The 25,453-nt window shown below is 41.2% G+C and overlaps 1 long non-coding RNA gene across 4 annotated transcripts in view; it reads right to left on the reverse strand.

The window, feature by feature from the left end:
* The window catches only part of LOC147356955 (uncharacterized), a 431,587-nt gene that overhangs the window by 256,440 nt on the left and 149,694 nt on the right, over positions 1-25,453 (reverse strand). For 3 of the 4 annotated variants that reach the window (XR_015143676.1, XR_015143679.1, XR_015143680.1), the window contains exon 3: positions 19,969-20,084. This is a non-coding gene — a long non-coding RNA (uncharacterized LOC147356955). Of the gene's footprint in view, positions 1-4,230; positions 5,337-19,968; positions 20,085-25,453 lie in introns of those variants that run through there. The other variant, XR_015143681.1, reaches the window with a different exon arrangement.

Consider the following 25,453-nt stretch of genomic DNA (forward strand, 5'->3'; position numbering starts at 1 on the left):
GACAATACAACAATAGTGGAAACACAAGGCCTATATCCTGCCCAATGATGTCAACGTTAATGACCCCTAGGACATGCTCTCTGCACAATAATTTAGGGGAAAAGATGGCACTTCAAAGTGAAAGACTCTCATTAAATTGAGACCTGAAATAAATTTTCCACAGTGCCATGACTAGCCCAGATGAGCCATATGGAGTCAAAATCTCCCCCACATGACATATAGGAGAAGTTAAGAATGGAATACTTAAGGAAGGTGGTTTTCTCCTTCTCCCCTCTTTTCCTTTGATTATAAAAGTGTAACCCACTAAGTACTCACGGCAGCACAACCTTTGCTCACCTGCCCACTTATAACCATCACAATTGTCTTATTCTAATAAGTAACTTCTCACCTATCACTTCACCTCTTGCTGAATTCTTTCTGTGCAGACATAAATAACTGGAGCTTCTCAGAGCCCTCAAATGCCACCTACTGGCTTTACTTTAGGGTTCTCATATTTTTCTGATTCCCACTGAGTCTTTGATGACCCACCCTACACGTGAAAAGGACATAAAAAGATAGGTAAATAGATTTCTCTACTTATAAACTTTCTACTTAGAAAATCTTCCAGAGTGAAAAATACAATTACATACCAGTGTAAAAGTGAGTTTTCGATTCCTGACAATAGTCACTTGGTCACTTTTAACAAATGGACTTAGGAAGAGGCTTTGGGGAAAACCTTTCCTTCTATATAAGTAAAAGCTTTTAACTCAGGTACAGTAAGAACCATTCTTTCCAGCTTGTGTGAAGCACTTTCTGGTCCTTTGAGCACAGCCCATTCTAAAAACTGCATGTGCGAAGGGCAAGTGCAAATGCAGATAGGAAAAAGCTTTGGAGCAGTGGCAACATCACTTCAATAAATACACAGAGTAGACATTGTTGAAGCTCCACTGCATATCACAGCATCCTTTTAATGTTTATGTCTTGCTGCAACTCTGGACACAGTGACAATTTCTCACCTTAAGTGTCTGCTCACCCTTCTCTGCCTGGGGGCTTTCCCTGGTACCAGAGAATACTGTTTCACTTCATCCAGGAATTCATCTCCTGGGGGCTGATCTTCAAAAAATGGAGAAAGGAGGACAATGAATGAATCTCAACCTCCCCATCGTCTAGTGGAACAAGTGTGACCTGTGCTACTTAGAAAGGTCCCAGTGGTACTGGGGAGCTGGGGCTCCCCACAATGGTAACCCACTTAATAGCAATCCCATTATTGGCTTTTCACTTTTGCTTAAGCCACAGTCCCTACTGCTTCAGGTGTATTTCCTGGGATCATCTTTCTCTTGGGTCTGCTTTTGCGGGAACAAATCTAACAAAGTTTGTTCTTAGAATGACCCCTGAAGAAGATATTCTGCAATCAGTCCTCTTCCTATCGCGTGACAATGGGTGGCACATTAGTAGGGGCATCATAAGGCCTGGCATGCTGTAGTGTCACACTTCTTTAAACTCTCGTTTCTTCTGGATTGGGGTGAAGTAGGGGGAAAGGTAGCACTTGAAGATGTGAGGGCAAAGGTTACTATGAGAACTGTGGAGTTACCTGCCCTAGAAGTTTACAGAACAATGGCAGGCTCAAGGCAGTCAATGATCAAGTAGCATCATTTGAACAGATTTGTCTCCTGAGCAGCTTGAAGAAATACTGAATTGATTAATTTTGTCTAGAATTAGATCCTAAAGATCTTGAGACACAAAGGAGACAGAATACACAGCTTGGGCAGGTCACCTATGCTCAAAATGAGGACTCTGACAGAGAAGGACTCAGACCTTGAGACCAAGGCTGGGGGCCTTTAGTCAAATGCTTGAGAAGCTCAAATCCTGTTTTCCCTGAGCCCTCTTGGCTACCGAGCATCTCCATTCCCTGGTCTTGCTGCATTGAAGCTTGCCACTGTGCAACTGCCTACACATGAAGCAGAGGCTTCACCTGAAGCTCACAGCTCAGGACAATATGTGTCCTCTTCAACGTTTGTCCATCCTCCCTGCATCGTTGCCCATCTGTTGGAAGAAGCAGTTTACTCAGCTTGCAGGACAGCTGCAAGACCTGATTAAAACATGTTAGCAGGAAAATGGGGAGCCTATGTTGGGGAGGATCTTGAGGGTATTAGGCTAGCAGGGTGGTAGAGTACAAGACTGGATACAGGAAAAAGTGACTGACACAGGGGTACTCTCTTGAGTCTCAATGACTCAATATTTAATTTCCTGGCAAAAACAGTTGCATATAGTTTTATCAGTTTGCTCAGATGGTTCTCAGATGTTTCTCTGTTCTCAGGGCATATCACTGAACTAGATAAACTTATCACAGGTTAAACCTCTGTGGCCAGTGGAAAGAGTCATTATGGTATGAAAGGTCAAGTCAAGGTTCCTAGAACTATCTCCATTAACCATGATAGTAAATCTGAGACAATACTGCCTCATGGGTGGAGTTATAAATGTTAGTCTTAAAAGTAGCCCCTTCCATCACATCAATACGATTTCAAAAAAGTAGGTCATGGGGATGATGATAAGTTATCATTAACTTCAGCAAACAGTAGACCAGCTGCAGCTGTTGTGCTAAATATGATGGTATATTTTGTCAGAAATCAACTTTTTCTTGCACTTGTTTTGGGGTTTTTGAGCCAGAGCTGGAGTCAGCAATCTTTTTTTAAGGGTCATGTAGGAAATATTTCAGACTTGGAAACCATATATTCGATGTCTCAATTACTCATGTCTCTCATTGCAGCACAAAAGCAGGTATAGACAATACTTAAATAAGTGGTTGTGACTGTATTCCAATAAAACTTTATTTATAAAAATGGATTATAGGCCCATGGGTTATAGTTTGCCAAACCCTAATCCAGAGAATGTGGTTTCCTTATCAGGAAAGATACTTATATTCACTTGAGAAATAAATCAAACCATATTCGCTGTATTTCCAAGGGTTATTTTAACTCCCTTACTCTCTATTAGAAATATTAATCATCTTGAATCTTTGAAGGATATCTCACTAGTCCCCCAGCAGGACTTCCCTGGTGGCTCAGACGGTAAAGCGTCTGTCTACAATGCGGGAGACCTGGATTCAATCCCTGGGTCAGGAAGATTCCCTGGAGGAGGCAATGGCAACCAACTCCAGTACTCTTGCCTAGAAAGTCCCATGGATGGAGGAGCCTGGTGCAGGCTACTGTCCATGGGGTCGCAAAGAGTCGGACATGACTGAGCAACTTCACTTTCTGTCTTTCTTTCACTTTTACTGGTCCACTATGTTGATGAATTTATGCTAATTGAACCTAATGAACAGAAGTACCAAGAACATAATGGATCCCCTGGTAAGACACACATATATATGCCAGAGGGTAAAAGAAAAACTATACAATAATCAGAGTCCTGTCCCATCAGTAAAATTTCTAGCAGTTCTAATAATCTTAGGGAGGAGGGGGACATCCACTATATTGTAAAAGAAAAGTTACTACATTCTTACCACTATGAAAGAAGTATATGGTGATCCCTTTTGAGTTTTGGAGGCAATAACTTTCTAGAAGTATCTTTATAATACTTCTTCAAGCCATTTATCAGGTGACTCCAGAGCTTGGTGTCTGAGGAGAAGCCAGAAATGGGCACTGCCACACACAGTTCCACTCAAGAGGTGGCCCTAAGGACATGGTGAAGAGAAATCGTCTCGGTGGTAAGAACATTAGGCAACACACTCCAGTATTTCCTTCCAGGGAAGAAGAAGCCGTTGAGATAAAGGCACATACAAGTTGCTGGGCAATGGCAAATGGCTTCATTAGAAAGCAGAAGAAACAGTACTAGAACATTTAATAAAGGAGTTAGAGTGAGAAGGAATGTAAGTGGGTCTACGTGAATGGACCTGAAATACGAATGTTTTTATGTGCTGTGTCAGTGTCCACAAGAGAATATCTACTGCAGAGAAGAGGCTTAACAACTAGGTGGATAAGATAACTCGTCCAGTAGATGTCAGTCTTTGTCTTTGACCTGTCTTTGACCAGATGGTTTCTGTCTTTGACCATCCATTGCTTGCACATTTAATCAGTGAGCAGAATATCTATATATGTTAGCAAGGATAAAGGTTATACATGAGCACAAAGGCAAGGATTCAGTTTTACCAAGGCTTTTGTATTTAGTTACAGATATTGCTGAATATATGAACTTTCAATGGCAGAGAATCACTTATGAGCATATTGTATACATCAAATCTCTTTTTCATGAAGTGAGCAATGATTCATCCTTATTGCAACTGAAACTTATTCTAGAATGATGGGCTTTTTCCCTTTCACAAGCACTACTGTCCTAATTCTGACAGATTTACTGGTGTAGTATATACTAAATAGCATTGCTTTAGACCAAGGAAGTCATTTTATAGCAAAGGAGATGTAATATTGAACACACACCCATAAGATTCACCAGTCCCTTCATACAGTAAATCATGCAGAAGTTCATGACCTGAATTTTAGAATGAATACTCAAAGTTTCATCTACAACTAGGTTACAACTAGGTTGGACACACTCTCCTGAGTTGGGGCAATCTCCTTTAGAATGTGGTATAAACATTGTTCAATTCAGTTCAGTCAACTCAGTCGTGTCCAACTCTCTGTGACCCCATGGACTGCAGCATGCCAGGCTTCCCTATCCATCACCAACTCCCGGAGCTTGCTCATACTTAAGTTCGTCAAGTCGGTGATACCATCCAACCATCTCATCCTCTGGCATCTCCTTCTCCTCCTCCTGCCTTCAATCTTTCCCAGCATCAGGGTCTTTTCCAAGGAATCAGTTCTTCGCATCAGGTGGCCAAATATTGGAGTTTCAGCTTCAGCATCAGTCCTTCCAATGAACATTCAGGACTGATTTCCATGACAATTAGACAGCGCTGTGTGCCCAAGAGCTGGGACACACTGAACCAAGAACCATGGGACAGAAGTAGGAATGGCTCTTATCACCACTCTCAGTCATCTATTTGGGGAATTTTTGCTTCCTTCCCATGCAACCCAATTGTGATTGATCCGAGTGCCCTATAGTGGTGAAGAAGGGGCTGCTTCTATAACCAAAAGACACAATAAGAATTTCATTAAACCCAAAGCTAGGGACTCTCTTGATGGTCCAGTGGTTAAGAATCCACCTGCTAATGCAGGGGACATGGATCCAATCTCTGGTTCAGGAAGATTCCACATGCTGTGGGGCAACTAAGCCCATGGGTGACAACTAATGAGTCCATGCTCCACAAGAAGAGAAGCCACCGCAGTGAGAAGTCCACACACTGCAACCGAGCAGCCCCCGCTTGCCGCAACTAGAGAAAGCCTGCACACAGCAACAAAGGCCTGGGAAAGTCAAAGATATAATACAAAGAATTTAAAAACCCCAAAGTTACAACTGATACCAAATCATCTTGGACACTTTACACCAACAGACTCGAATACAAAGAAAGTAATTACTGTCATACGTATCTAGAGACAATAATTCATATTGAGAACAAGCAGAAATATGTCTTGGAACTTTATTAATATGCTAGGGCATCTCTTGATGTTCTCAGCTCAGTGACAATACTAAGAAAACAATTATAGCCACAGTAGCCTGACAAAATCAAGATAACCAGAAACCTGGTAACTCACAGGGTAAAGCATCTGCCCTGCAATGCAGGAGACCTGGGTTCAATCCCTGGGTTGGGAAGATCCCCTGTAGAAGGAAATGGCAACCCACTGCAGTATTCTTGCCTGGAGAATCCCATAAACAGAGGAGCTTTGTAGTCTATAGTCCACAGGGTCGCAAAGAGTTGGACACGACTGAGGAAGTTCACTTCACTTCATTTCATATCCCTTAGGAATGAAGATGTGGGTCACTCCACCTGGAGATTAATCTCTATCAGAACAAATGTGTCTAAGGATGAAGGTAGTCTAGACTAGTACTAGCAGTCCTTCTGATGCCTTATCTCAGTTTCCCTTGAGGTGCCTGAGTGCACTTCAAACTGTGATTTCTGACAGGGAGGTGAGGGGGACAGGGATGTGCACAGAGTGATCTTCTGCCCAGTGTGGGGTCTGTACACCAATGTCCTAGCTCCCATTGCCTGGCAAGATAGTTCAGAGGCAAGTTTCTCAGAAATTCATCCAATGGAATTGAGTCCCAGTTGACCACAGTGATAAACCATTAATAAATTCACATTTATCTGACTTTTCTCTTGCCCCAGTTTCTGTTTTCCCTCTTTTTCTTCCAGACTCTTCATGATCATCTCCTAAATGAATTATTTGCATTCAAATATTTGTATCTAGGTCTGATTTGGGAAAACCCAATATAAGTCATATAATATCTCAAAATAAGTAATATACAAGTTAAATATAAGTATTAAAATGGATGTATAAATATATATATTCAGCAAGACCAGTTCCACCACTTTTTATGGACACTGAGTACACCACTTCTCAGAGGCAGGTCTTGCCTAGCAGTCATGTGGGTTAAAGGAATATGTGAGTCATTCTCTGATCCTAGCAATAGGAAACATACTTAAACCTTCCCAGTCCATAATGAACATAGATGTTATATAATTAGATCAGCAAAATCAAGCAGAGAATTTAAGGTCCAAATGGAAGACAATTAAAATGGCCCCCATTATTCATGCTGGGAGACTGGTCCTGGACAGCACATGCATTGCAAGAATTGTTATGAGATTAAAAGAGCAAAGAGCCTGCACAGTTTCAGTTTCTTAATATCACATTCTCCAGCATGTTCTAGGAATAGCTTTTAAGAAAGAAGAAGCAAACCTATAGAATTAAACACTGGAAAGTTGGTTTCTTCTGCTAAAGAAAGAAGAATATTTAAAACCAAGGTAGAGAGGGTTTACTAGGCACCAGGAGTAATCTAGATGCCTTTAAATATGCATATGAACAGAAATAATGTATTAAAGGCTAGGAGTTTCCATACTTTGTGGAAATGCAAAAGTTCATCATTTATGATTTCGATTTTCCCATACATACATACATACATCAAGGGTCATGGTCAAAGCCCGAAACTTCTTTGGTTGTCAAACTTCTCAATATAAAAAATTACAAGTAATTCTCAAAAAATCAAATGCTAAAAAATGATGATTGAAGTCAAGAGCTTAGAAAAGTCAAATAAAAGGATTTAAATATGTGATATTTTCAATAATTTTGCCAAATTTATTTAACTGCTTTGTTTTATATCACTTTGCTCTACTCATTCCAGATTTTTTCCCTCTTTAATTCCATTTGCTACAATCATGATATTAGCTAAATAATATACTCTATGCCATTGTGAAGCTAATTTAAGTTTCTTTTAAAATTATTGTGATCATTTGGCCTTAAGAATTTTCATTTGGTGGCAGGCATTGAGTGGATGAAGGTGGTAATGGAAAGGGGTTTAATGAATAAATTTATCTGGGTGCAAAAATCATAATAAATAAGACAAAGGGAGGAAATGAAAGAGATATTAAGACCTGTACTTCTTCTGAGCTACTCTTCAGTTTAATATATATTTTTAAAGAATTAAAAAAATCAGAATTATAGTAAAAATACAAACTTGTAAACAATCATTATACTTATAATCTCCAAATAAATTAAAGTACAATGCACATTTTTATTAAACTCAACAGTTTGAATTAAGTAAATGAATTTTATTTTAAAAGTTACCATTCTTGCTACTTATATAATAAGAAATTTTAAAATATATATAATCTGGATTTGATTTTAGGCTACTATCCATCTAGAATCAAATTTTTAGTTGATACCCATCTCCATAAATAGATCATGTAATTCATATTGCTTTATGTTTCATATTGGAGAGAGATTAGACAAATTCAGAAGAGAATCACTGCTGAATATTAAATTTTATAAAGATTTGAAACTTTTTACTACAATAAACAACAAAGTGTCTATAAATGAAATTCTTATTCACAAAAACTATGATGTCATAAGTGAGCTACCCAGAGAGGGTCTGGTCCACTCTCTGCTTTGCAACCAAACAAATCTGCGTTTAGAGACAGAGGATGAGATGGCTGGAAGGCATCACTGATTCAATGGACGTGAGTCTCAGTGAACTCCAGGAGTTGGTGATGGACAGGGAGGCCTGGCGTGCTGCAATTCATGGGGTCGCAAAGAGTCAGACACGACTGAGCGACTGATCTGATCTGATCTGATCTAATCTGAATGACAATTCTAACTGATAAAAAACTGAATATCAGATAAAACATCTCCTGAATATTTTCTACTATACTGCCTTAAATATGAAAAATAATCACAGTTTTGGATCAGATAGCAGTCATTTCTGAACTCAAACAGATAGGCGCTAACACTGATGGAAACAAAAATATAAGTTTTAAGATCTGGAAGATAGCCACCGATTTTTTAGCAAAAGTGGTTCAAAGTTCCAGGCTGACATTTGATAAACAACCATAAAGTACTGTTTTTTGTTTTCCTCAATACGATTTTTCAGTGATCTTAAGAACAATCTGTGAAAAAAATTAAAGATGAAAATGAATCATAAAGAATTGAAGCAATACTAACCATTTTATGTAACCTTACTCCTTAAGAACACAGGGGCCAAAAAGTGTGAACAATAAATGATGAAAGAAAGAGTCGTATCTGTTAGGTATTATTAATCACCCATATTAGTGTGATTCTTTTTGGTTTCAAACTTCAGACTACTTTATCTTAACTTGCTTTGCTTCATGCTTCTCACAAAAGGTGGTATTTAATTGAGAAACACAACCTTGTTCTGTATATAATATGACCTAGAAAAAGTAGCACAGTTGATGTCATAGGTGATACAAAAACTGGTGTTATCAGCAAACCCAACATTTCTCAGAGGAATAAAGACAATTTTCTTTAAGAGTCTCATTCTGAAGCTACACTTTGGTAAACCAAATTTTGTGCCTTTAAAAAATTACCTAACTCCCATCTATCATCTCTCTTCATTCCAATAGATTGCTCCAAGGTAAGGGTTATTTAAGGCCTCTGTTCTCCTAGGGCAGACATGGACCTGCCCTCCTTGCAAGTCCTTCCCACTCTAAGGGCCCCTTAGACGTCGCTTTCTTCACGCTGCCTCTACTGCAGTTGACAGAGAAGACAGCTTCCACGCTCTAGCTTCTAAGAGCTTGGAATCCCCTTAATTCAAATTAGTAGGGGAGCACAAATTGAAAATAACCATTACCTGCCACCTAACAGGTAGAAGAAAAGCAGTTTCTTGTTTCTTTTTTTTTTAACCACACCAAAAACAAACTAGGGAAAGCATTTACTTTTGTTGGGGAGGAAGAAATTTTCCTCTGCCCTACTAGGTTCTTCTGTTTGCTCTAAGAATTAAATTGATATGAGACAAATTAATAGGAGAAAATTAAAACAAAAGCTTAATAACATGCACACATGGGAGAAACTCAGGAATGGTGAGTAACTCACCAGAATGGTTAAAACCCTCACCTTAAGTCCCATCTTCAGCTAGAGACAAAAGAGGGTGTTGGGGTGAGTGGTTTGGGACTTCAGAGGCAATGCACATGCAGATGGAAAAGCAAATGTTTGGTAAAAATGTGTGCTTAGACTTGGAGATACAAAGGGACACAGAGAACTCTAAGGGATCCCTCTCCACACCTTGAAGAAGGAAATGGCAACCCACTCCAGGATTCTTGCCTGGGTAATCCCATGAACAGAAGAGCCTGGCGGGCTACAGTGCATGGGGTCGCAGAGTCGGACATGACTGAGCAACTGAAATAACAACTCTACACCTAGCCAACATTCATTACAGAAATCTCTGGTGACAGATCTCTTCCTATAACAAGCCCTCTATGAAAATTATTTTAGGCAATTAGGAGAAGGTCAGAGTTTCTGAGTCTTTGAGTCTTGATTGTTTTCAACTCAAAATAATCCACACTCCAAAGAGACATTTTAGGGTAGCAAATTGGGTTGCCCAAAGCTTTTGTTCTCCTCTTCATATTTCCAGGAAAAAAAGACACAGCGGGTGACAGGGTAGAACCAAGGGATCATTGAACAGTAAGGAGCAAGGAATCAAAAAAACGGCCGCATATTTATGTATTTGTATATGTAAATATATGTTTATGCAAATATATGTATATATATACATGTATACAAGTATATATATAAACTATATATATGTGTGTATATATAGGTTTACATTTGTGTATGTAAATGTATATTAGTATATACAATATTAAAGTAGGAAGAAACCTTAGAAAGAGATGTATAGTAACATTTTCCCCATTCCATCATTGTAACAAAGGCCAAGCTACATTCAATTTAATCTAATATGTCTACACATATAAAAATTTCCAAACTGTTTCTAAGGCAAACATGGAAGCATGTAAAATGCTGGTCTCCTTAGTTAGGTACAATGATATTTCAGATTCCAATGACTTATTTGGAGTTAAGATTGCAAAGCTACCACAGTGCAGTTAGACTTTACAGAGCAAATAAAAAAATAGATGTATAAAACAACTGCAACGAAAGATACAAAATGATCTTCCTTAAAGGCTTATCAAATTTGTTTATGGCCCACTAAGAAGAAAAAAGTTATTAACTACCTCAAATATATCAGTCTCTTTTGATTCTTAGGAATTTGTGTTGTTTCCTATGAATCTTCCTCCAAAGCACATATGCATGTCATCACACTGTCACAATGAAATGACTTGCTGATGTGAACTAATGAAAAACAGAAAAATTAACAATATTCATGGCTTAAACTTATATAGTAGAGAGATAGCAAGCTAAGAGTAAAAGTTGGTATTTAGTTTTATAATGCTTGCAAATCTACATATTTTCCCTTCCTATCTACAAATTTGAGCATAATCACAGCACTTAGAAATCTACACAAAAGCATTGAAGTATTTAAACATCTTTGCTTTTCAAAGATTTGGTCTCATGTTTGATCTGATATATGATGTTTTATAAAGCAACATCTGCATGCTACTTTTGAAATGTTGTAAAAGGTTGGCTATCTTTACAAAAGTTGCACATAGTAAAACACAGTATTCTTGTTCCATTCTTATAGAGACTGTGGCCCCTGGGATCGGCTGGGGCTAGGAAGAAGATGGTTCCTAATTCCTGTCATCCACAAGCTTGCCAGCATCCTCGGCCCCAAGCTAAAAAAGCCCACATGGAAGTAATGTTAAGAGATAAAAGGAAGGTCCATCGACTGCCGTCCAACTTCCTGAAATCGCCCACTTAGAATACTTAGACATTACGAGCCTCCCTTTCTCATGTGCGAAGCCTGAGTGTGCTGAGCTGACATAAGGTGCAGGACGATCTCCCTCGACACCACATTTTCAGGAAAAAGGAGAGATGATTTAGCTTGAATAAAGAGGACAGCCACATGGAGTCAGGTGCCAGTGATACCCACCCGGCATGCGTATCAGGAGGACAAGGGCTTTCCTGATGGCTCAGTGTATAAAGAATCTGCCTGCAATGCAGGAGACAGAGGAGATGCAAGTTTGGTCCCTGGGTCAGGAAGATCCCCTGGAGGAGTAAATGGCAACCCACTCCAGTATTCTTGCCTGAAAAATCCCATGGATGGGGGAGCCTGGTCAGCTACAGTCATGGGGTCACAATGAGTCAGACATGACTGAGCACAGCACATGCATTGCATGAGGAGAGAGGAGGAGACACTGGCTGTGGGAGCATCTTAAAGGCAGGCTGTCTCACTGGTTTGTGTGAGCATCTGGCCCTTCCGCATGTCAGAAGCCTGGCTCAAGGAATTACATTCCTCGTTGAACATTTTCAAAACAGCCCCATTTATTTCTTTTTACAAATAACTGTTTTCAAAATAATTTGTTTATGGGAGTCATCTGGAAAATTAAATGATATATCTTGATGTTCTTTAAAACAAAGAAGACCTCCTTTAAGTTTGTTTCATGTAATGTTTCTGAAAATTGGTAGGATTAAAACTCCATATGTGAAAGCATTTAGCTAAGGGATCTAATTTCCTCATAGAATAGAATATTCTAAGCTGAGAGAAGTTTTATCAGCAATTCAGACTATTGTGAATTTAAAGGCTTATGTCAAAAAATAAAAGGCATTTGAGGCTAAAATGATCCAGTGTCGTCTCATCCAAAGTACAAAGAGACCATGAATATCATGTATATTGGTTGTGGAGGAAAACTTGTCGGGAAAAACCTAGGTGTGCAAAGTATGCTTTTAAAATTTTTTTCTAATTGTCATGGTTCCTTTCTTATCAATATAGAAAATCTGTGCAGTTTCTCTTGGTTATTAAGTCTTCTATAAAGTGTCTTATTCTCATTTTCTTTGGTTTCAGGTAACAGGCATATACTTCAAGTTGGCAAAAGCAACCAAAGCTGTGGCTGTTTTTGTTTAGCTGCTAAGTCATGTCCGACTCTTCTGTAACCCCATGAACTGCAGCCTACCAGGCTCCTCTCTCCATGGGATTCTCCAGGCAAGAATACTGGAGTGGGTTGCCATTTCCTCCTCCAGGGGATCTTCCTGACCCAGGGGTCAAGCCCAAGACTCCTGCCATCTCCTGCATTGGCAGGTGAATTCTTTACCACTGAGCCATCCCAGATGCCAGAGAGACAAAGTATTAGAATATTATTCAGATCCAAGCTGAAGTGACTCAGCTGTTTTAAATATTAATAGAATGGTTCTGAGTACCCATATTCTGCATGAAACTCAGTACCCTCACCAATATGTGAAATTCCTGGGACTGACACTATCTCCATGTCCTTGTTTCAATCTCAACTTAAGGTTCCCCCATGGACCTCCCCCACACCCTGGGCCCACATAGATGTTTAGCTCCACCCCTTTAATTTTCTCAAAACAAATAAAACAAACCTTCATAAAGGCTAATAAAAACAAGGCATTTTGCAGTGTAACAGACTTAAGGGAAGTTTGGGGTTGTACTGGGGATAACGCACAGCAGCACCAGCAGTTTTAACTATTAGATGTCTCTCTCTTCCTCTCTCTTTGTAGAAGTCATTTACTCACACACAGGAGGCTTAGCTTCTCTCCCTCAAGAATTTCTCACCTTTGTATTTCACTTCCTTTATTAAGCAAAATAAATGAGCTGAGTTCTTTCCACTCAGCTCTGAGCTTTCCTTTGTATGGAATGAGCCCTGATAACATCCATCGAGAACTTTCTTCCACCTCCATTTCTTGAAGGGAAGAGAGCAATATGACAATTTGTTTTCTCTTTCAGTAGGACTCACTATGGCCCCTGGTGCTGTCCCTGGAATATTTCTGATTCTCCTTCCTTCCGGACACAGAGTGGGGCTGTATTTTTTGGCCCTACCAGTTTCATGTGATCAGTGCAATGTGATAATTTCTGAAAGATGGGTGGTGAGTGATAAACGTCACTTCTGAGCAACTTCCAGTGTGAAGCCCTCTCTCTTCCCCCTGCCAGATGCCAGCACTGCTTGGGATGCAGGTGCCTCAGGGCACCTGAGTGACTACAGCAGGAAACACTGCAGCTGACTCAAGGTAGGCAGCTCCCTGGGTGTCTAATGGATTTGACCTTCCTCAATGCCCCCACAGTGCCAGGTAGCAAAATGAAAAATTAGACCTGATAATTAATGATACCTGGTCCTTCAAATGTAAACATTTCCCCTGTTTAAATGGTTTCTTTCAGGTAGATTCACAAACTGGGGAGTTTAGCATCATGATGATGAGAGACCCCACATCCATTCCCACCACAGCTGGAGCTGTTTTCTGGTCCTTGCTGGGCCCAGAAACGACATTTCATGTCTGCTTGGAGCTCCCTGCCCACAGAGACCACACCATGAACAAGCTCTTGGGAGCAACTAAGTCTGCAGAGCACTGCCTTCCCCTGCAGGCCCTCTTGTTCTCTTCTCCTAAGGGTGGGTGTCATTCTGACTTAGTCCTGGCCCAGTTGGGCTCCCTGAAACCTCCAGTTTTGGGATCATTTTGCCTCAATAAGAGCAACCCCATTCCTCTCCCAAGCCTGATAGCATCGCTGATTTTGATATACATCAAATCATTTGGGAGACACAAGAGATTCCCATCAATCCTGCTATGTAAGCACTCTACATCACTGTTTTCCCCTGATGTGGTCATGCATGATACAGAAGGGTCTTTCTGCAAGGGAGCCTCCCCCTCAAGCTCCTAAGGTGATATGGCAAAAGGCTTCTTGATTTTAGTTTTTATTTAAATATGATATATTGGGGGAGTGTGTAATTTCCTCAGTTCTGTCTCACCACAGCAAAGATTTGAAATGGCAGGCCAATGTTACAGCTCAGTTATATTTGGCAAGCAAAGGAAAATACATCCTCCAGGCATGAGAGTGGCCAACCCCAAAAGAGAGAAAGGCTCAATCTTGGGCTCCTCTTTTTATATGCTTTTTCTCCTCCCACTGAGTCTACCCTATTTAAACTGGGCTAGCCAGGAGGGCTGTTTGTTTCACCTGAGGTTCTCACTCTGGTCCTTGGATATTCTTTTGTTCCATTTTTGCAGGCTTTTTCCTTTCTTTATCTTTTAGCCACTGCCATTTTGGACTCCTTGTTCCTATTCTAACTACCTAACAAATGTAATATATGTCCAGGGGCTTCCCTGGTGGCTCAGTGGTAAAGAATCTGCCAGCCAATGCAGGAGATGTGGGTTCAATGTGGGTTCAATCCCTGGGTCAGGAAGATGCCCTGGGGAAGGGAATGACAACCCACTGCAGTATCCTTGCCTGGAGAAGCCCATGGACAGAGGAGCCTGGCCAGCCTAAGTTCATGGGGTTATAAGAGTCAGATACGACTTAGCAATTAAACAATATATGTCCAACTTCTGGGATTTAAGTCTGGAGAGAGGAGTGAAGACATAGCTGATCCATGATGTTTTCCCCACATTCAGTGTCTCTCTCTCATTGGCAGCCAGGTCTGGAGAAGCAAGGTCATTCCAATTCTGCTTCCTATCTGACCCCTGTTAGACAGCATTGCCCCTCTATTTTAGGGCCCAAATTTAAAAATGTATCATTAAGAGACCTAATCAGCACCAAAACAGTAACAACAAAAACAACAAACCCTAATCCTAATACCTTTGCAGCAGCTACCTTCTGACTTCCTTTATTCCTCTGGTAAATGCAAATAGGACATCTTGACCAAGTGTCTGGGGTGCTGAAGATACTCTATTAGTGTGTCACGACCACAAACTCTGGGGAGAACTGATCCGGAAAAGTGCTGAACAGGTAGTACAAGCTGACCATGATCAATTCAAACCACTGCTCAAGGACAGAGACACCAGAGGGATCCAGCTGAGAGGTCCTGTGTGCTCTTCTCCTCCCTTCTGTCCATCACTGCAATGCTGTGTCACCGCTGTCTGTACAAAACTCCCATAAGCTGGCAAAGGAAGAATAACCTACAGGCTTCTCGTTATTGACCAAGACACACACACAGTATGTAACAGTGGTTCCATTTCTGGGTTATCTGTCACAATGTAATCATTCTCTTTGTATCTTTATCAATACATAATGAGAAAGCTGATATACTCATGGCATTATTCCATTTTTCACATTACTATAATTCATTTTATTTGTTGTTTGTCTTCTCTTTCATTTCCATATCAGATAAAAAATAGTTGGAGAGAGAGAAATATTTCCAGCTCAGATTGTGTCTCTGCTATTTAAAAAATAATTAAACGGACATCTGCTAAGTGGTAGGCCATTTTCTAGGCCCTGTAGATACTGTTATGAACAAATCGGAAAGCATCTTTCCTTTGTGAACATAATCTAGGAAGAAGAAAATGATAATAAACAAATAAACAGAAATAAATTTTAGATAGATCACACTGAGGAGGATAATAAAAAGAGTTATATTACCAGCAGTGATTAGATGTTGGGAGTTCTTTGTGATGTCCAGAAAGGCCTTTATGAGGTGACATTTGATATGAGACTAGAAAGCAACAATCCTTCATGTGATAATTGAAAGAGCAGAACACACCAACCAGTAAAAACATCAAAAAGAAGAAATACAAGGAGTGTATGCTACAAATCCTAAAATAAGTCCCTGGTGAGAATAAGTTATAAAGGAGAAAGAAAGAAATGAGAGGGTTTTAAAAGGAGACCACCCAACAAATGAACTTACCTACAAAACAAAAATGGAGTCACAAATGTAGAAAACAAATTTGTGATTACCAGGAGATGAGGGGGAGGGATAAATTGAGAGATTGGGGTTGACACATACACACTATTATATATAAAATAGGTAATTAATAAGGACCTACTGTATAGAACAGGGAACTCTACTAAATACTCGGTAATGACATATATGGAAAAGAATCTAAAAAAGAGTGGATCAAAGCTATGGTTTTTCCAGTAGTCATGTACAGATGTGAGAATTTGACCATAACGAAGGCAGAGTACCAAAGAACTGAGGCTTTCGAACTGCGGTGCTAGAGAAGACTCTTGAGAATCCCTTGGACTGCAAAGGAGATCAAACCAGTCAATCCTAAAGGAGAGCAACTCTGAATATTTATTGAAAGGACTGATGTTGAAGCTGAAACTCCAATACTTTGCCCACCTGCTGCAAAGAACCAACTCACTGGAAAAGACCCTGATCCTAGGAAAGACTGAGGCCAGGAGGAGAAGGGCACAACAGAGGATGAGATGGTTGGATGGCATCTCTGAGTCAATGGACATGAGTTTGAGCAAACTCCAGAGACAGTGAAGGACAGGGAAGCCTGGTTTGCTGCAGTCCACAAGGTTGCAAAGAGTTGGACATATGTATTTGTATAACTGATTCACTTTACTGTACACCTGAAACTAACACAACATTGTAAATCAACTGTACCCCAGGAAAATTAATTTGAAAAGAGGCCACTCAGCACAAGCCACAGAAAATACTGAGTTGGTTTTGAGAAGGGACTGTCATACACACATAGAAACTGGGGAAGAAAAAAATCAGTTTGAACAAGTCAATTAACTAGAGATACTCCTTGTATGTCAAGTAGACAGATAAGGCCTAGAATACACAAACAAGATTTGGATTTCTATTTTCTCTTTTCTCCCTTATATTATGTCCCAATTATATAACTTCTACAGTTTCTTTTCAACCCAATTCTCTGTGTATATTCATAACTCCAACTATACTGATGACAAGTACTTCAAGTGTCTTAACAAATGTTTTCTCTCCTTCCTTTATCTTTCTAATTGCTGTTCTTTATGCTTCTGAGAACTTCTTCATCATCTTCAATTGTTAACTCCAATATATCTTTTAAGAATTAAACATCACTTCTTTTACCAGTTAATTTGCATTGCATTCAAGTCACAGAAAGCAATACTTAAGTGGCTTAAATAATGACAGAATTGATTAGCTCATGTAGCTGGAAATCCAGAGGAAGGAGATATTTCTAAATGAGCCTAACCCAGTGGTTCCAACTCAATCAAATTCTCCTTATTTTTCCTGGCTGCAAACATCTCTGTGTGTTGCTTTAATCCTCAGTCTGCAAAGAAACAAAATGGCTATCACATTTTTCTGTTAAAGGAAGAGACCAGCATTCAATATCTGAAAAGAAAGCTATTACTTAAGTAAGCAATGGAAAACTGCTTTTTAAGGCAGACTTTCCTTGAGGAAAGTTGATCTGTACAAGATTTTAGGAAGCACAGAATTCAGAGATCAGTGGGCTTTAGAGATGGGACTTCTTGGGCATTAGTGGAGAAGAGCTGTTACTGACTTTCTAATGGTCAGGGTAGGTTGCCACTCATCTGGACAGCTTGCAGAACTATGGTCAGTGAGGAGTATTGTCTTTGATTATACCAACAAACCAATGTCCAAGGAAAAAGAAAAGAGGCACTTCTGGAAACTCTCTCATGAGATCATAGAATCAGCTTTCCTAGAGGTCCCTACCCAGCCTGTCTTTACCTCTCTTTGGTCAAAGTCAGACTGCTAAGAACTGCTAATCCGCTAAGAACTGTCTGGTTCAGAAGAAATCAACAAGGGAAAGGGAGTGGTATAATTTGATTGGCTTAGATAAATCCTGCCCTTTTTCTGTAACTTGGGGGATCCACACTATCTCCAGATATTGAGAGGTGACGGTGTTGTTTACCACTTTGCTGTGGACACATTCCCTAAAGCATCTTTTGTCATTCTTACAGAACATTGATACTGTTCTGGCTGCCATTTGCAACTTTTCTGGCAACTGGCTACCTACCTTTCTGACCAATAGAGGAAAGTAATAGGTAGCATACCCAAAATGTCTTGGAATATTCACTGGTACAGAGCAAGGCTCAGTTCCTTAGGAGTATTCATCATCAAGGTTGTCAAGCGTTAGTCCTGAAGCACAAAATGCTAATTTTTAATCCAACTTTTTCAGACCTTTAAAAGTAATGCATGATCACAAATACAATCTACTTTAAGGGAGAAATAAGTAGGGATTCTTATGGAAGATCGTATTTGTGGTGAGTCTTTATGGATGAGAAAGTCTTAGCCAAGTGGCTCTGGGTGGTCTAACTCTTCCATGTACCTTGTAGGTGGAGACTCACAGTCTTACAAGTGATGCTTCAGAGAAAAGCTAAAATCGTGAGGTTTCTTTCAGGTGAGTGCTCAGATCCATTCCTTTTGCCTCTATCTTTATTCATAAAATCCCTTACATAATGGTCTTAATGGGCACAGATGTCTCCAGAACACTAAAGGAAGAAGGAAGCAAGAAAGAAGAAACAAGAGCCAGAAACAAGAGAATGAAATGTGCCCCAAACTGGTTCCATGTTCCTCACATTTTTCCAGTAGCAACATGTGATGGTCGCTGCAATTTGTTGCCTGAACACCTCTTCTGAAACTGGGGACTTACTATTCTGCTGCCACGGGAACATCCAAAGACGACCTTCAACTGTCAGCTATTTTTGTGTATCCTAAGAAAACTGAGTTGTGTAAGGTGACACCTCTTTTCAAAGGCAGCCTGCAATCAGTAACTGATCAGGATGAAGGGAAAGACCAGCCCCCTATACAATTTCGGTTGATTCTGAAGACTCATCCTAGCTGAGGAGATCCTCATTGGTCAACTTAGAACTCTGTTGATCTGCACTGTGGTTCAACTTCCCTTTCTGAACAACCTGGCTTTTTTCCTCTTCCTTCCAGAGATGTTCATTGCAAACACTCCCTACTAAAAGTACTACTTATACTAATCTTTACCTCATAAACTGGTGCCCAGGAAACCCAACATAAAACAATTGTTACCAGGACCAGGATGGGCATAAGAACAAGCACTGGGATGGGAACTTGCATATGGATTGCTTTCTATCTATGAGGCATGAAAATCATGCCCAGGACTTCATTATAAGACAATCTGAGCTCCAAAGAAGCTGAAACTCCCAAACAAAGCAGGTATGCCACACCAAGGCCAGAACCCTGGTCATGAAAGAACAGGACCCCGGAACTTGGATAAGAAGCTCTGTTTTAGCCTTCTATCTCCAATTGTTTTAATTCCAAGATTCTTCTGAACCATTTGAACACAAAGAATTAGCCCACTCCCACAAGTTAGGGCTAGAATTCCCATTTCTCATGAATGTTTTGCAGAAAACAAGTGCTTCCCTCATGAACAACTTCTTTGACTCACAGCTCTTAGGCCAAAGAGAAACATGTTCATCAAAGGGAATAAGTGGATTATACCATGAAGGAACCTCAAAGGACTTAGAAAATATGTTATTGGCAGAATCTGAGAGAGTAGTACATTCTGAGGTCATGGAGTGAGGGGAATAGGTAAAATACAAATTTGGATAAAAGGACTTTATCAGTAAGGAGAATTCTTCTGGGTATGAGAGTTAATGACTCAGCAAGGAACCTGGGAAATGGTGTTAAAAAATTGCTAGAATGGCTATTTGAAATGGAGTAAGTGATCGTTCAGCTTCAGTGAAGTCGGAAGACCAGAATTTCCATAACAGACTGTAGAAGAAGCTTAACACTCCAAGAAGTGATTATGCAAAAGCAGATACACGAGATAAGAATCAAACCCCCCTGAGGAAAATGTTCCAGAGAAAAGCCAACAGGGAACCACTTACCAAAGCAATTAGGAGTGTGCTGGTGACGGGTGCGCCAGCATCATTAACAAACTCCATGGAGGTTCTCTGTAGACCAGAGCATATGGCTAGAGATATTGCCATGGGACTGGGCTCACCTAAAGAGTGGGAATGACAAGATGTCAAAGTTAGCAAGTAGCAGTTGGCAGCACCTAAGTGTCAGAAGTCACATTGGTGCAGTTATCGTAATGAGCAGAAGAGTCAGTGCGGCAGCCAAGGAAACTTGGCCCTCAGAGAGTTGTGTCCCTGAGGAGCAAAGTAGATGGAAGGCCTTCGAGGGTACTGATCCAAGTGAACCTCAAGACAAACTGATGAACCATTAGGAGGCTGAAAGCAGTTTCCCCCAGAGGAAATCAAGATCTTCCGCCTGCTTCCTAACCCTCAGACAGTTTTTAAACCTAAAATTTATTTATTGAATCAAAGGCCCAGTCTCAGGAGAAAGATCCCCACCCTTCCACGGCAAGTGAAAACTACATGACAATGATTCCACTCCTTCCCCATGGGGACTGACGGCCATTTAATTGGGTTGTACATTGAGATGGAGAGAATACACAAACATTACCTCTGCTTGTTGTGGAGTCTGAGTGGATACTGATACCCAGAGGCCATAAGTGTTAATCATGATGGCCCAGATTTGAACATGAGCATGCAGAGACCAGGAAATAGGGTCCTGACTTGGTTTTGGCTCATAAATGATCCTCTGGATCTTATCTGGGGCCATTTCCCTAGTCTGTAAGAACTGCTGCTACTGCTAAGTCACTTCAGTCGTGTCCAACTCTGTGCGACCCCATGGACGGCAGCCCACCAGGCTCCGCCATCCCTGGGATTCTCCAGGCAAGAACACTGGAGTGGGTTGCCATTTCCTTCTCCAGTGCATGAAAGTGAAAAGTGAAAGTGAAGTCGCTCAGTCATGTTCGACTCTTAGCAACCCCATGGACTACAGCCTACCAGGCTCCTCTGTCCATGGGATTTTCCAGGCAAGAGTACTGGAGTGGGGTGCCATCACCAGGGAACACATAATTGAATTTTATATACCCAGGAGTTTACATACCACCACAATGTGTCATTGATCTGAGGGAAATGGAAAAACCAAGTGGAAACCCATGAAACTGCCCTATACCCAGCCAAGAGAATACATCAAAAATAAAATTATATCATGCGGGGAATGGTAAATACTGCTACCCTTAGACCTGAAAGGTGCAGGTCCCCATCATGCCTTCCTTTATTTCACTACTCTGGCCTCTGACAAACCAGACAGAACCAGAGGAAGACAGTACACCACCTGCAAATTCAACTACATAGTGACGTTAATTTAAGCCTATATGGCAGACACAGTATCTTTGCTAGAACAAACTATCATGTGTGTAGACACAAAGAATGTAACTATTAGTATGGCAGAGGTCTTCCTTTCCATCACTATTAGAGGATAAGAAACCATTCTTAATCATTGCTGCCCAACAACTGCATGAACTCTCCTTCCCTCTGTCATAGTATAGATCTGGACCACCTAAACATCCTTCAGAACATCACACTAATCCAGTGGATTGAAGACTACATGAGAGCTGAGCTGGATAGGCAAAACTCTGTAGAAACTTACAGGGCTGCCAAATCAGTAAAATTTTAAGAACTCCCTTGTCTGGAAGCATACCAGGATATTTCTTCTACAGATTAATTATATACTGTATCATTTATAAAGAAATATATATGGGCTTCCTGGGTAGCTCAGCTGGTAATGAATCAACCTGCAATGCAGGAGACCCTGGTTTGATTCCTGGATCAGGAAGATCCCTTGGAGAAGGGATAGGCTACCCACTCCAGTATTCTTGGGCTTCCCTGGTGGCTCAGGTGGTAAAGAATCTGCCTGCAATGTGGGAGACCTGGGTTCGACCCCTGGGTTGGGAAGATCCCCTGGAGGAGGGCATGGCAACCCACTCCAGTATTCTTGCCTGGAGAATCCCCATGGACAGAGAAGCCTGGCAGACGACAGTCCATGGAGTTGCAAAGAGTCAGACACAACTGAGTGACTAAGCACAGCACAGTACCTATTTACACATAAATATATACATATATCAATAGAATATAAGTAAAAATTATATACACAAACATAGGCCTCTTTGGTTTTTAGCTCTGGAAGCAGTATATTTCATATTTGAGAACATTGCTAAAACCCAGGGCTATGGACTGAATTGTGTTCCCCCAAAATTCTATGTGTAGAAACCCCAACCCCCAATACGATTATGTTTGGGGATGGGGCCTGTGAGGAGGTAATTCAGGTGAAATGAGGTCAGAAGTGAAGGGCTCTAATCTGATCTGATTAGTGTCCTTATAAGAGACAGCAGAGAGCTCAGATTCTCTTTCTCTCCCTATGTGCAAACAAAGGAGAGAGTATGTGAGCACATAGCAAGGCTTCATAGTGAAATCCACCTTGCCGGAACCTTGATCTTGGATGGCCAGCCTCTGTAACTGTGAGGCAATACATTTCTGTTATTTAAAACAACCCAGCACGTGGCATTGTGTTATGGCAGCTCAAGGGTCATATCCCCACAAACTAGGTGATATGAAAAGCTCTAAGATATCCATAAAACCCAAAGCAAGAAAGAGCTCTGCACAGATTCAAACCACGGCACAAGTCAATCTGCAGCTTGTACGTATCAGACCCTATTATTTTAGAGGTATCCATGATGGGGAAAATGCTGTGTAGGGTTTGTGGAAAAAACAACTGGAGAACCATAATGCAGATCCCTCATGTCTAGGAGAAATTCTCCAACTAAAACAGAGACTCACATACCTTTTGAAAATCAGTTCCTACAGACAGAATAGAGTGTCTGAACATGGAACACTCAGAAGTCATGAAGCCAGAATGGCAGATCATGAGGTGAGTTCTATCAGACTCACCAATTCAAAAATCTGTACAGGTCCAGAAATAACCTACCATAACACAATGGAAGAGTCACACCTGGGACTCAATATGAACAAAACCGAAGGGCAGAAGCAAGCTGCAAGAGCAGTTATCCCAGTCACTGCATCATCTCCCACAGGGGCATTGCCCCTGACTTGGCTTCTACTTGTGTCCCCACTGAGGGAATTGACCCTTATAACCAGCTGTTAGAGAGGAAAACACTGGAGTTGGGTTAACTAATGGGTCATTTGGTATGTGAATGAAAGTCAGAAATGGATTGCTACTGGACTACAGGCCAACTCAGAGCTGGCCATAAAAGACAATGGTAAGGAGATCCTTGTGCAAAGAGAAGTATAAACAGATAAAAATGTAAAGAGATTTTTGGGCTGTGATGAAAATTTTGCCTCTGGTCAAGGGCTACAACAGACACACAGGAAGATTAGGGACAGGGACTTCTGAGGGAGTGGCAAGTGAATGGACAGAGTGGGGATCACATTGTAAAGACTTAACATTGAATGTTGACGCTCACCAAAGATCATGCTCAGAGAGAGGGCACTCAGTAACCCGGGTGGACAAAATTCCTTGGGTGGTGGATGTGAGCTGGCTCTAGCATTAGCCACCCCAGGACTGGCACAATGGGTGAGTTAACTAAGTAGCCACGGAGACAGAGATGGGAGCCCAGTAACATGGGTATCCACTTCCTGAGGCCGATTTAGCTTCTTTAACTGCTAGATATATGCACTAACAACAACAGGGCCCAAGTGTGCTCCATTTTTGAGAAGAGTAATTGGCCATTTGGTGGCAGTTCACTTCAGTCAGCTGAGTCACTCAGTCGTGTCCAACTTTTTGCGACCCCAAGGACTGCAGCATGCCAGGCTGTTCTGTCCATCGCCAATGCCAGGAGCTTACTCAAACTCATATCCATTGAGTTGGTTATGCCATACAATGACAAGCTGACTATATTTCACTTTTTTCAATGAAGGGTTAGCTATTGATTTCGACAGGGTCCAGGTATGGGCTTGACCTTCCTGTGCATCAGTCAGTTCAGTTTAGTTGCACAGTCATGTTCGACTCTTTGCGACCCCATGAATCGCAGCAGGCCAGGCCTCCCTGTCCATCACCAACTCCCGCAGTTCACCCAGACTCACGTCCATCGAGTCAGTGATGCCATCCAGCCATCTCATCCTCTGTTGTCCCCTTCTCCTCCTGCCCCCAATCCCTCCCAGCATCAGAGTCTTTTCCAATGAGTCAACTCTTCCCATGAGGTGGCCAAAGTACTGGAGTTTCAGCTTGAGCATCATTCCTTCCAAAGAAATCCCACGGCTGATCTCCTTCAGAATGGACTGGTTGGATCTCCTTGCAGTCCAAGGGACTCTCAAGAGTCTTCTCCAACACCACAGTTCAAAAGCATCAATTCTTCGGCGCTCAGCCTTCTTCACAATCCAACTCTCACATCCATACATGACCACAGGAAAAACCATAGCCTTGACTAGACGAACCTTTGTTGGCAAAGTAATGTCTCTGCTTTTGAATATGCTATCTAGGTTGGTCATAACTTTCCTTCCAAGGAGTAAGTGTCTTTTAATTTCATGGCTGCAGTCACCATCTGCAGTGATTTTGAGCCCCCCAAAATAAAGTCTGACACTGTTTCCACTGTTTCCCCATCTATTTCCCATGAAGTGATGGGACCAGATGCCATGATCTTCGTTTTCTGAATGTTGAGTTTTAAGCCAAATTTTTCACTCTCCACTTTCACTTTCATCAAGAGGCTCTTTAGTTCTTCTTCACTTTCTGCCATAAGGGTGGTGTCATCTGCATATCTGAGGCTACTGATATTTCTCCCAGAAATCTTGATTCCAGCTTGTGCTTCTTCCAGCCCAGTGTTTCTCATGATGTACTCTGCATATAAGTTAAATAAGCAGGGTGACAATATACAGCCTCAACGTACTCCTTTTCCTATTTGGAACCAGTCTGTTGTTCCATGTCCAGTTCTAACTGTTGCTTCCTGACCTGCATACAAATTTCTCAAGAGGCAGATCAGGTGGTCTGGTAGTCCCATCTCTTTCAGAATTTTCCACAGTTTATTGTGGTCCACACAGTCAAAGGCTTTGGCATAGTCAATAAAGCAGAAATAGATGTTTTTCTGGAACTCTCTTGCTTTTTCCATGATCCAGCGGATGTTGGCAATTTGATCTCTGGTTCTTCTGCCTTTTCTAAAACCAGCTTGAACATCAGGAAGTTCACGGTTCACATATTGCTGAAGCCTGGCTTGGAGAATTTTGAGCATTACTTTACTAGTGTGTGCTGCTGCTGCTAAGTTGCTTCAGTCGTGTCCGACTCTGTGCGACCCCATAGATGGCGGCCCACCAGGACACCCCGTCCCTGGGATTCTCCAGGTAAGAACACTGGAGTGGGTTGCCATTTCCTTCTCCAATGCATGAAAGGGAAAAGTGAAAGTGAAGTCGCTCAGTCCTGTCCTACTCTTCGTGACCCCGTGGTCTACAGCCTACCAGGCTCCTCTGTCCATGGGATTTTCCAGGCAAGAGTACTGGAGTGGGGTGCCATTGA

The sequence above is a fragment of the Bos grunniens genome, chromosome 16, assembly GCF_055505025.1.
Source record: "Bos grunniens cultivar Pamir isolate PY7600 chromosome 16, Bosgru_T2T1.0, whole genome shotgun sequence".
NCBI lineage: Eukaryota > Metazoa > Chordata > Mammalia > Artiodactyla > Bovidae > Bos > Bos grunniens.